Source organism: Dicentrarchus labrax, unplaced genomic scaffold, assembly GCF_905237075.1.
Source record: "Dicentrarchus labrax unplaced genomic scaffold, dlabrax2021, whole genome shotgun sequence".
Taxonomy (NCBI): domain Eukaryota; kingdom Metazoa; phylum Chordata; class Actinopteri; family Moronidae; genus Dicentrarchus; species Dicentrarchus labrax.
The window spans coordinates 8,537,869-8,549,969 of NW_026136722.1; the positions used below are offsets into that span (position 1 = coordinate 8,537,869).

Here is a 12,101-nt window from a genome sequence, read left to right on the forward strand (position 1 = left end):
GTTCCTCTGTTTAACATAACAAGGACAGTGAAAATAAAATGTATCATTGAAAACAAAACCAAAACTGCAAAAAGGAAACATTAGCACTGAGACTTTTGAACAATGTTTTATTGCAACGGAAACCAGTATTGACACTGAGTCGAGAACCTTTTCTTCCTGTACACCAACAGCTGCACCTCCAGTCCGTCAGACTCCTGAAGTTCGCGGATGACGCCTCCCTCATTGGGCTCATCTCTTGTAGAGATCCGCCTACAGCCAGAACAACCTGGAGCTAAAGCTCTAAGCTCTTCAACCTGCCAAAGGCTATGATGGTGCACTTCTACACTGCCATCATCAAGTCCATCCTCACCTCCTCCATCACCACATGGTACGCTGCTGCCACTGCCAAAGACAAGGGCAGACTGCAGCGTATCATTCAATCCCCTGAGAAGGTGATCGGCTGCAATCTGCCATCCCTCCAGGAATTTCACTTTGATATTTGTGTTTTACATTGACAATATTTTAAGTATTTTTTTATTTTTTTCTTCATGTCAGTTTTTCAGTTATTTTGACCCTGACAGGTTTTCTTCAATGACAGTGGTTTTCACCCCCTGAACACACACGTATATAATAGGGAAAAGCTCAATCTATAATTAGTGTAATATTATTGCTACAAAAGTAATGTATGGGAGACATCAGTTCACACAGCAAACTCAAAGTACATATCAAAACAACACTCGAAGAGGACTTCCGCCTGAAACGTCCACCACAGAGATCAGCAAGATAGGGATATTGACCCAGTGTGTCCACATGTAGTTTTCTTGCATCAGTCATCAGTGGTAAGTACATATACACCGGAACACTACTTTTAGACGTGAGCTATTTGGACTTAAATGTATTTTAGTTAGTAGTTCCATTTTAGGATAGTTTATACTTCTACTGCACTATGTTTCAGAGGGAAATATTATATTCATCCTATTCCACTACAATTTATTTGACAACTATTTAGCTACTCTGGGCGTGATTCAGAGTAATAACTAGTTCTACACATAACATCTAACCACATCAGTTAAAAACGCAGAAAACACCTGGAGAAAAGGGCTCTATTTCCTCGTGGGCCAGGAGGTGGATAAGCTGACATTGGCCACTTGCTAGTTGTTTTTCTCACAATCAGGATAAGGATAGGCATGGATAAACAGCTTAGATATAGTTTATATGAGGTTATTAATGATTTTGGAACATGTTGAGATTAATATACAGCCTGAGAATGCCATCTTCATCAATATATCAGATCATTATGTATCTGTAAGAAAAACTTGTTGATTGTAATAAATAAGGAATTGATTAACCTCAGGGCAAAAAAGCAGTATTTAAAAAAATCCTAATGATGCCTGTCCCTATGTTTGGCCCATCTGTGTGTGTGTCATGTTCTTGCATCAGTCAGCTGCACTTTGCTGACATAAACAAACATAATATCTGCCATTACCATTGGTCCTGAATGAATGAATAACCACACACCTCTACTGAACCATGAAGAGCAATCAGCATTTATTGGACAATATATTATATGAAATACATTTATGTATTTAGAATCAGGGTAAATTTAAATAAAACAAGAAAACGTGCAGTAAATATTGAGATGCCAGATAAGCTGGTTAATTATTATCATCTAGTTTATTACTATCAACAGTTTTGTCCTTGAACAAGAAGTAAAACAAATTATTCTTTGAAAATATCCAACCTACAGTATGTACTACCAAGGTAGTACACCCCTCCCGTCCTGATCTATAATCAATTAAAGGCAAACAAAAAGTATATCTGCATGTCATTTACAACACGCAAACTCAAGTACAACACTCAAGAAGAACAGGGATAATACATCTCTAATCATCGAGCCCACAGGGAGCTTCAGTGGGCAATCAGGCCTCTGTTGTTTCACTCCACTCAGCAAACCTGAAACATCCATCAGAGAGGTAAACAGCAAGGTTGTGATATTGAACAGCAGGGCTGTCATATAATTTATTCATTAATGTTTGAATGCTCGGTTTGGATCATCAGTTTCATTAAAACATACCTGCGCACACGTCAGGGACGCAGTGCAGCTGCTGGGCCAGGTGAATCAGCTTCTGGCCTAGCGTAATTAAAAGCATGGTTAGCATTAGTGAGAGCAGCTAATAATCAGGGCAATATGTAGACATGGTTTTCACAAAAGTTTTACCAAATCAGTGACATTTCTTCATCTGGGCTTCCCTTCAGTTCATCTTGGTATTCCTTCACCTCTGCAAGCTCCACTGTAACATCTGAAAGAAAATGAATAAATAAACATATTTTTTACAACAAGTGAACTGTTTATTACACTATTTGTTGATATGTTCTGACTTATTTATTTCAATAAAATATTCACATTATTATTTAAGTGATAATGTTTTTACCTGGTATTGAGTCACCATCTGTTTTGAGTGACAGCTCGATTGATTTCTGCATGGTTTTCTCCAGAGTGTCCAGGACGTGCTCCTAATTCAGCATTAAAATCTTTATCACTTGTCACTCCCAGAAAAATATTGTTATCAATTAACTGAATCCTACATAAATTTCCTGTTTAGGTGTGTGTTCAGAGGGCTGCTCAGATTGGGCAAAAGAGTTAACAGCTGCGAATGTTTTTGTATGTTTCTGTCTTATATTAATAACAAAGATTATAGTTTGTTTGTGACAGTGCCTGCAGTGTTTTTAGTAGCAAAGCAGCTTTCAGAATGATGCAAATTCCACTTGAATATAAAAAATGGGGACCTAGAATTGTGATTAAAGAAAAAGCTGTGTACCAGAATATGTTTTACTACTACATATTATCACAATAATGATAATGTGGCCTTATAAAATGTGACAAACCTTCAAGTCTCTCAGCTGGTTCAACATTTCATTTTTAGCCTGCTGAAACATGATGTTCTTTGAATCATGTACATGCTTCTCAATAGTGTCCCTCATGTTTTTCAGCGAGTCTTGTCCTTTACAGTCTGCTGCTTCTACAACGAAATAGAAAACAACTACATTTTTAATGCACAATCACAATGTACATGTATGTAAATGTCTATAATTATAGTGTCAGGTTATTTATGATTAGATTCTCTTGCTTACTTTGGTAGCATTCTTTCATGGCTTCCCCAATTGTTGTTGTCAGACTGCTGTAGATTGTTTTTTTACGCTCCCAGTGATTTTGTTCAGTTTTGTCTTCATTTTTTTCTTCCTTAGGAGAAGAAGATGAAGAACAGATCAACATATTTGCAAATAAAATCATGGTTATACAAATTATGGTTCATCTTTTTAAATATATATATTTTTATTTTAGGACCTGTGTCATTTAGTTTTTATCTGCATTGCTACCAACATTTATATTAATAGCATTATTCATATACCGTGTGTATATATCAACAGCTCAAAATATCATTTTATTTTGTTTAATTCAATATTTAATCTTCAGTCACAAACTTGATGTTTGGGTTAATTGCTCACCCTAAAGTCTCCCTGGACAAACAGCATGATAATGGACTAATGGATAGGATAGTAGTATTCTCATCTTTTACCTCCGTCTTGAGAAATGTCAGTTGCAGTTCGACATCCTTGTACTTTTGAATCAGCCTCTCTGTGTCAAGCGAAAAGTTATTGATGACCCCGTTGAATGGTCCATATTTTCTTTTGTTTCTGAAACATGTTAAGTTGAAATGTTTCATAAAAGACAAATTTGTATTTTGATAATGCAATTTGTATATATGTATTATATTATATCCTTCGTTCATTACGATTGTCTATAGTTTTAAAATGGGTCAACCAAGGGTTTTATGTCTTCATTAAATCTTTTCTTACGGGAAGGTCTTCTTGAATTCTTCATCAATGCTGTCAGTCAGACGTGAAGCCAAGTCCACATTGAGGTTTATCTGTTTCTTTATGTCTCCTTTCTTTGGTGTGTATGTGCCATTGTTCTGAACCACACACTTCAATATCCTGTGAAAACCACGACCTGACACCTCACTCTAAAACATAAACAAAAACAAAAATCCAGAACATTTTACGAGACTTAACATAATCATATGAAGTGCAAAATGTTTGGATGCAATTATAATTCAAATACATACAGGATATATGGAGCTCAAGGCTTGTTGACATGAAGGTTTTGATCGTTCAACCCCCTCACTTAGGCATTTTTCAAAAACCTTATAAGCCTCTTCCATGGGTTTTCTGACTTTTTCAAGTTCCTGCCTCATCTTGTCTTCAAGGATTGTGCACACCTGTGTTTTTTGGGCAACCTGAAATCAAACACAACACATTCAGTAATTCAAACAATTAAACTACTGTATACTACCACCTGATTGGGGTTTCTTTTCAACTATTCATTGTTTATTTATTTATGCAATTGTGTTGTTCTGGAGCATCCTTTATTTACTGTGGTTATGCAGCCAAAATCAGAAAATCTACCTCAATAGCAAACATTTCTTTAGGGGTGAAGACATGTAGAACCTTTCAGTATTTAATTGCCATTATATCATAGTTACTCCACATAGATTTAAGAAGTCTGTTTTTAGCTGGATTTGACTGTAGTTAACTTCAACTTACTTATTGGCTATGAATATTATCTTCTGTTAAAATAAATGACAATTAAAAACAATTAAAGAAGTTACTTGGTATTACCACTTCTGTACGACGGGCCCCTTGGATCAGAGAGAGAATCCCATAAGCTCCAGACACATAGATTAATGTCTCTGAGTGACAGTCATTGAGATCTTTCAGAAATTCCTGCAGTTTGGGTATTTCTGTAAAAATATGCAGTTGACATATTTACATCACTTGCTTAAATTTAAATGTCATAATCCAATTATTCATTCTTGTTTGAATTTAAGTCATCCATAAAGTGCTCATACATAGAGACTTCACCTACCAGTGTCGTCTTGGTTTAGATGTTTTTGCTTTAGAAACTCTTTGGAGCTCACTGTGAACACTTCGAAACAGTCATTACTGAAATGTTTCTGAAAAGAAAAATAATCATGTTAAGGCAAGCTTGCAGTTGTAGGCAGTGGTGCCTGGAAAAGTGGGTTTACTCTCTACCCATTCGCAAACATGGGCCAGTATAGGGATGTCACGAGAACCGATACTTTGGTACCAACCCGATACCAATATTCGAAAACCTAAAGGTACTCGTTTTCCTACAGTACAGTAGAATTGCATCCTCTGTACCACAATTCTCCTGGACCTGACAGGCAGTATCTACGCACACACGTATTCTAGTATAAGGAGTACGGTCTAGACCTGCTCTATTTGAAAAGTGTCTTGAGATAACTTCTGTTATGAATTGGTGCTTTACAAATAAAATTGAATTGATATTGAATTGAATTGATTGGGTCATTTGTATTGCTATCGACTACGACATTTCTGGTATCTCTAGGCCAATAGTATTTGCAGATTGTCACTTCTGCTGCTTCACTTCAGGGAGTAAGATTATGAAAGTTAGTTATTATGAAATTAACATTAACCACAGATGAGGTCATCAATACTGGCCCACAGACGGTTGAGATAATTACATAAGTGTGACTTTTGAGTTAAGTATATTATAGTATCTACTCACCTTAACCTTGTTTAGTTTGTTGAATTCTTTTTCACTTCTTCCTTGGCTTGCATGTTTCTTTTAAATATGAGAGCACGAACTTTATCTGATGAACTGCAAGAACATATTTGTATTATGTCGCACGTCATACAGTATTTGAAGAACTATAACCTGAATTTTTTTTCAAAAACATTTTTTGCACCTCTTCTCAGAATAAAAGAAAAGAAAGAACTATTTAATCTCATAATCATTATTGCCTCTGGGTATTCTCCAGGCTAAAAGTCACCAACTGGACTTTACTGGGGGACTTCAACGCTCACGTGGGAAACAAGAGAGAAAACTGTAGTGGGAGATTGCTCATCCAGTTTTACACGTGTTTTGTTTTGACTTTGAGAAGGCTTGCAACCATGTACCACAGGGTTTCCTGTAGGGGGTGCTGTGTGAGTATGGGGTACAGGGACATTATGGGAACTGTAGTTCCTAATCTTGGCGCAAGATCATCTACCAAACAGAAGTAAGATTTGTTTGAGGGAGTCCCTGCAGTTTCAGACTTTGAACTAACAAAAAGCACGTTACCATTACAACCATGAGACAATATTATATTTACATTTGCTTGTGTTTACTGCTGTTGAGCTATTGGCCACCACACTGTCTATTATATTATATTTAACTACCAGTATGTACTTTGGGGATTTTAAATCACTTACTGGTCATCTGAATCTTCAATAACATCAGACTTGGTGCAGATAAAGTGAATCTTCTGACATTGGCCACCATTTCCCATCAGGCTACAGGTCCTTTCCAGGATCTCCCAGGGTTCTGTCTCTGCTGTTGCTCGATTAATGTCAGTCACAATCCACACAGTAGAACAACTTCCAACAACCTGAAGGGGCATAATGAAGTAAATTATGAATAATTAATTGTCAGTTATTTGTAATAACATGATGTTACAGTTTCCAGATAGCACAATATTACACAATAATCAGCAGTGCGAGTGAATGAATTACCTCTTTCCACATTTCATCTCTGCTCTTGTTACGGTCCCCATTTCCAGGAAGGTCCACAAGTGTGACATGCTGGAGAAGATCATTACTAGGGAACCTGATAGTCACACACTTCACTAGTGGCCAGTACCACCTCTTTATGTCTTTACTTTCTCCATCTGTTTTCTCGCTTCTTGTGTATTTGACTAACTTTACAGAAGCTCTTCAGCCTGTAATAAATTATAGAATAAAATTAAGGGAACACAAGACAATTTTATTCATATCGGCATTCAAACTTCAAACTTTACATATTGCATAAAATAATTAATTAAGAAACCCTATCATTGAAAGTAATAATAAAGGCAGCAAAAAGTCAGATAAATCATATTAATAAATAATAAATAGCAAAGCTGAAGTGAAGACTAAAGTTAAATTCTCCACCATTGTTAATTCAGGGAAAGTGACTGATCATTGAGCTCTTTTACAGCAAAGCCTTGAGTTCACATTGATATTGGCTAGAAGGATATACAACAACAACCACAAATAAAAAAAATAACTAGCTGACATGTCTGGCAAAAATGATGTACAGCAATAAAAACAATAAAATGATGAAAAAGTGAAACAACAACAACAAAAGTACTGCAACTGTAAAAACAATAAAATGTAGAAATGGTTATAAAAACTAGGCGATAATGAATAGTTAAGTTTTACGTTTGGAACTGTATTGCAAACATGATCAGATTTCGACAATGCCTTGGGTTATCTGCAAAAGTATATTGACTATGTATATCATAGTAGCATAATGCTACTTCCCTGTGTGTTGTTTCCTGTATAATGCCAGTAGAATTTAGGATCTTAATGCGGTCCACATTTGGGCACAATGATGGAGGCAAAATCCTGATCGGAATTGGTTTTGGAAATTGGATTTATTTACTTTCTTATGAAGAGATGAAGATATATGGATCGTAGGTATTGAGGACACATGGATTAAGATATATGTCTGTATATATATACAATAACTTAAACTAAATCTACAACTTACTGATTCACATGTCAAAGTCTTCCTCCTGGAATGGAGAAATTCTGGGATTTCTTTGAAATACTTGTGATCCATGAGGTTTTCAGGTTTTTGTTTTTCCATTCTTCTCCATACAGTGCTGACAGCTTTTCATCAGTGTCGTTATCCTCGAGGAAATTAAACAAGGACCACAACTCATCATTCCACACCTAAGAAAAAAGAAAGAATTACATTTAACTAAATTGAATAACATGGTTGTAATGTAACAGCAACTGTATGTTTATAGCTATTGTATACACTATTTTATACACTAGTTTCAAGTAAATATAAACACATGCAGCTCATTTTACCTCTTTTGTAATGAACTCAATGTCTGCCTCATACTTCTTCTGCATGTTTGCCTCCACTTTGATCATGACTGAGGTACATGCACTGATGCCTCCAGAGGGCAAGAGATTCTTCCGTCCAATGACAGCATTTATCAGAGAGCTTTTTCCAGCCCCAGTTTTACCAAAGACACCGACCATCTCCCTCTTGTCTGTCTCTAACTCACTGATTTTAGTCCTGTTGTAGAAGAATTTAAATATGTGTAAATTGATTAATTTGGAAAATATACAAACACTAAAACCATCATCTAGATTCTAAGGGAAGTTGTATATTAGTGATCTGTCTAATGCACAGAAACAGTAACACTTGATTTCTGGTGGGGTGCTGTTACTGATTTGCCTCTTGGCAAAGATGAGTCAGTACAGCAAATGTCTAGGCTTATGTGTGTCTTTATTTTTGCCATCTCATACCAATCCTAAACCACTGTGTTTTAATTTTCCAGATAAAAATTCCTGTATGCAAAGTTTCTGATATCAGGCCCCATCATGAGTCAATCATGATAGCGTGTGCATTCAGTTAATAGACTAACTGGCTTGTGACAGGAGCTTGTACAGTTAACAGTGCACAGGTAAGAGATGTCCTCTTGTGTGCACAGGTAAGAGACGTCCTCTGGGAGATGTGGAGAATACCATAAACTGTATTTTTTGCCTTATGTGCATTGAAATCGTAGATTGGCTTGAAATATCTCAGGATGTATTTTTGTGAACCTGCACTTACACTAATCTAAGAGCAAAATTAAGACAACCAACAGACCACTGTAGTACTTACTTCAGGAAAGAATTGAGCTTTTTGTTGTCTTGTTTGGGTATTCTATCATCAACCAGTCTCATGATGTTTTTCACTTTATTCAGTATGATTTTTTCTGTGAGTGAATGCAAAGAAGTAGAGGTAAAAAAATGACATTGCAAATTTCAAGCCTACAGTAGATTGCCATTGTTTAGATAGTAATATTCTGTATATACCTCTGTATGATCCAGGTATAGTGTCGTGTCGTGGTTTCTTAGTCTGTGGTCTGCTGGACTCGCCCTGAAGATCCAACTTTCGCTTTCCTTCTTGTTTTTTTTTAAATACAAAAAGAAGCCAAAAACAAAAGTATGTTGGACCATCCTCTCACAATATTAAAACATGGTCTCAGTATAGCTGTTTGAAAAATGAATGCCTTGAAAACATACATGAACTCTACATGTAATCAATAGGATACTGTGTATCTCACCTTTATCACTTGTGTAACTGGTGGACGGCAAATCCTGAGGATGAATATGAACATTTCACTCTCAAGAACTTACATTCACACAAGTTTTGTCCTCTAAAGGTTTTGAAAGGCTTGTAAAGATAAACATCTTAACATTAAACAATATTTGCATTTATATTATCATCCAATCAGGGATGACCCTGGAATGTAGAGTCCAGAAAGGGTATAACAAATGATCACTGGAACATATTTTTTCCACAGTCAACAACAATGTTACCCAATGAGACGATTCTTAAGTCAAAGGTGACTCAATCACATACATAGAGGTCTCATTCTTACCAGATCCAAATCAGCGGCTTCTTCAGGCTCCTGCCGACACTGCAGATAAAAGTAACACTCTTAAAGGTGGAAGGTCATGCACTGAAAATATACTCTGTATGATTGTAATAATGCTTTAGATGATACATAACTGCATGAAACTGTATTCAATTTACTTGAGCTGAAGAATTAACAGTTTCCTGGTTTGTTGTTGTGTTTTTTCTTCCTAGTGACAATAGGAAATAGTTGCAAATCCATAATTAAACATTTAAAATTCTGGTAAATGCTATTATTGTCAATGAGTCTGTAGTCATCATCAAAACTTTTAAGAGGATGTTCTCGCTGTTAATTATAAATGCACGTGTGTACATAGTAAGATTTATGAGTCCAAACACAGTATTCAGGTAAACTATCTTTACAATGAAGAACTTTACCTTTAACAACTTGAGTTTATTCTTAAATTTCGCCCTGTGTCCCACTCTGGGGATCAAGCTATCAATTTCTGGATCATCAAGAAGGTAAAGGAATTTCCTCGTCAATGCCTTCATCTGTAATTGAACAAAACAGAAAAATTGGTAGGTGACGACAATTTAAATAGGTGTAGGTTTGTTAGTTTTACTTTTTTTAGTGCATTATGTGGTGTCTAAAGGGTTATAAGTTCAAATTATATTTTGTCAACATATGTAAGGTCAGTAGTTCATGAGGATGATATAATATGCTTCTTCGCTGGGATGTTTAGGGGCCCCCTCGATGCGATTTATAGGACATTTTACTTTCCTTAAATGTTTAGGTTAGGGTTTTCTACAGTGCCAAATCATAGCAGCCATTATCTCAGGACACTTTTCATATAGAGCAGGTCTAGACCCTACTCCTTATGAAATTGCATGGTTTTATGAGCTGAATGCATGTTGATTTGATTGCATTTTGTCACTCCCCTGTTGAATGAAAATGTTGACAAACAGATGTAACTCTCAAGATAATGGACTGTTAGTAAATATACAAGGTTTTTATTGTGAGTGCTTTTATACACTGAAACCCCGGCAAAAACTGGCATGATGATGAACACTGATCTCTCCCATTTTCTAAAATTGTCTTTTAGGGATATGTCAGTATTGTACTGCAATGTTCAGCATGTTTTATGTCTGTATGAGTAGATGCTTCGAGATTTCAGTATTGGTAGGTCATTCCTAAAGAAGCATGGGAATCCTTTACCTTTAAATTTTCAGTCAGCTCGGCGAGACCCCATTCAGTTAATTTCTTACATACAAAACCATCCATGATCAGCAGCTGCAAGGTAATTAAACATGTTTTAAACAGTTACAACAACCCTGCCCCACCCCCTCCCCGGTCTTTTGTATTTTAAGACGTGTTGTGAAATCAAAGCTGCATATGCCTAACTTTATTTTATTGAGTTAAAGATCTTTTCATCCTACTCATAGTTTGAATACACTGGCAGATCGTGTGGCTGGTCTCTTTTAAACGGCTTCTGAGGCAGTCAATAAAATAAAAAAAACTCCCCTCCTCTCTAAACCACTTCCCCAAAAGTATATAGTTCCACTCCCTTTTCATCTAATTTCCTTTTGCCTCCAAACCATACCAAGAAGAACAAAGACAGCCCGCTGTGAGAAAGTTAACATTGACTTTTTCACCTTTAACTATGATTATATTTTTTACATTCTGTTTAAGTTAACAGTTTGTGTGCATGCTCTATTCTAGAAAGTTTTTCTATGTTTCTGAAAAAAAAAAAAAATTCATATTAAAATTAAATAAGGCCAGATTGTGGATGTTAATGATGTAAGTTAAATTATCATATTAATTTTCTTTTTTAGTAGTTTTGTTTGTTTGTATTGATTCAGTTTGTAACATTTTTTTTATATTTTTTTGTATAGAAGAATTCACTCCACATTCACCCAAACACCTGTACAAAGCATAATCTCCCATAACTGAAATAAACTTTTTTAAATTTCTGGATCTTGTGTTTTTAAATGTGAAGACCACATAGGATGTTCAGTGAGCCTATGCCCACCAATTAAATAGACTTTTCACCCCTACTAAATGGTTTATCCTAGTAAGCATTTTAATTTCCACTAACAGACAAAGTAAATAGCATGTCAAACTGAACTCAGTGTCTCCGGTGTTATAATCAGTGGAAATATAATGCATTGATGTGAAGTGTACTTACATTTTGCCTGTTTCCTCTTTAATGCACAAACATGACTCCCTAGTGCTTGATTCAACAGTCTCTTTCTTTTATATTGTCGCTCTTCTCCGCCCACAAAACAGGTTCAGCAATATAATTTAAATATGTGTCAGCGCTTGTGTTCAAAGTCCTCAGGGTTTTTGTGTTCACTTACAGCATAACAACACATACACACCTGGGAACATACACACCTAGCAGTGTTTAGAAAGGCAATGGTGGAATAAGTATTGAATCCTTTATACACATCATAATAACCTACAATGTACAAAGTACTTTAATCTAACTACATTCAATCCCACTTAGACAAAATTATAAAAGAAATTATGTGCAAAATGTACTTTTTGTATCAAAATGATAAGAAGTAAAATATTCCTCTCCTGGCATTTGATGGAGTTGAAGCATAAAGTAACATAAAGAGGAAATAGTAACCTCAA

At 35.7% G+C, this 12,101-nt stretch overlaps 1 protein-coding gene across 4 annotated transcripts in view; it reads left to right on the forward strand.

Annotated features, from left to right (window-relative positions):
- Positions 1-12,101, forward strand: part of LOC127356115 (uncharacterized) — a 49,654-nt gene that overhangs the window by 19,312 nt on the left and 18,241 nt on the right. The gene's annotated exons all lie outside the window — the stretch shown is intronic.